The sequence below is a fragment of the Cervus elaphus genome, chromosome 12 (genome assembly GCF_910594005.1).
Source record: "Cervus elaphus chromosome 12, mCerEla1.1, whole genome shotgun sequence".
Lineage (NCBI taxonomy): Eukaryota > Metazoa > Chordata > Mammalia > Artiodactyla > Cervidae > Cervus > Cervus elaphus.
This window is the reverse complement of record NC_057826.1, coordinates 28903676-28904909: the sequence shown is the minus strand read 5'-3', so window position 1 is coordinate 28904909 and position 1234 is coordinate 28903676. Positions and strand designations below refer to the sequence as shown.

Sequence of the window (1234 nt, the reverse complement as noted above, 5' to 3'; positions counted from 1 at the left end):
CATTGGTTCTTCATTGAATGGAACATATTAGACCAAGAGTTAGCAAACTGTTTTCTCTGAAGGGCCAGAGAGCAGATATTTTAGGCTTTATTTGGGCCATATTGTCTCTGTCATTACTGTTCAACTCTGCCATTATAGTGTGAGGACAGCCACAGACAACAGATGTGTGGCCATGTTCCAATAAATCTTTATTGTGGACATTGAAATTTGAATTTCATATCATTTTTTATTATTTCAAACAGAGTTTTTCCTTTTTTTTCAATTGGGGGATAATTTAAATATTGTGTTGGCCTCTGCCATACATCAACATGAATCAGTCACAGGTATACATATGTAAAAATATGGACCATTTCATGAATTGGCATGTCATCCTTGTGCAGGGGCCATGCTAATCTCTATCGTTCCAATTTTAGTGTATGTGCTGCCAAAGAGAGCACTCACATGATTTTAACATCACAGAACAGTATTCACAAAACAGTATTCTTTTGACTTTTAAAAATCATTTAAGACTACAAAAACATTTCTAGGCTCAAGGGCTATAGTTTACCAAACTCTGAGTTAGATTATCAAGGGGCAGTTTTTTGTTTTTTGTTTTTTTTCCCATGGAAATGCATTTCGAACAAACTTGTGTCAGAGTCACTGAGGAGAAGAATTCTGTTAAAGGTGCAGCTTCCTGGTCCCCACACCAGACCCACTGAACCAGATTACGAACGAAATCACCTGGGTACCTGCAGATTTAGCAGATTCTCCCAGGTGATTGTGAAATACATTAAGTGTAGGGAGCCATTTTAGCTAAAAGGAAACCAAGAGCCTTGGTAGAGAAGTTTTCAATTTTGGCAGGAAAATGAGGTCAACTGACAAAAACAAGTGTTTCCTACCCAGGCAAGTTCTTCTGGGATATTTTTAAAGTCACTTGGATTCCCCTATTTACGAGTTGTTTTAGTCTTACTGAGACCCCCAGTGCTGTGTTTTCCAAAGAGAGTGAACAAGCACTGGAGCCCTCCTCAGATCATATTGATTTTTGTTCTGAGTCCACCTCCCTATTTTTCTTCCTAGCTAAAAGAACCCCAGTTTTGTTCTGGCATTCAGCCTTAAAGGGGACCCTTTTGCAATAATGTTTATCCCTTTTGCTAGATGTTTATCTTCAAGATGGCTCTTTAGGAAAAAGAAAAACCATGTATGTCATGTTTGCCAATTCCTGTGGTGTAAATATGCCCACCATGGACAGCCTCAG

The 1234-nt window shown here is 38.7% G+C and overlaps 1 non-coding gene across 1 annotated transcript; it reads right to left on the bottom strand.

Moving 5' to 3' along the window:
• Window positions 1-335: 335 nt before the first annotated feature.
• Window positions 336-437, bottom strand: LOC122705988. The gene has a single exon (XR_006344256.1). It is a non-coding gene; the product is annotated as a U6 spliceosomal RNA (small nuclear RNA).
• Between the last annotated feature and the right edge of the window lie 797 nt (window positions 438-1234).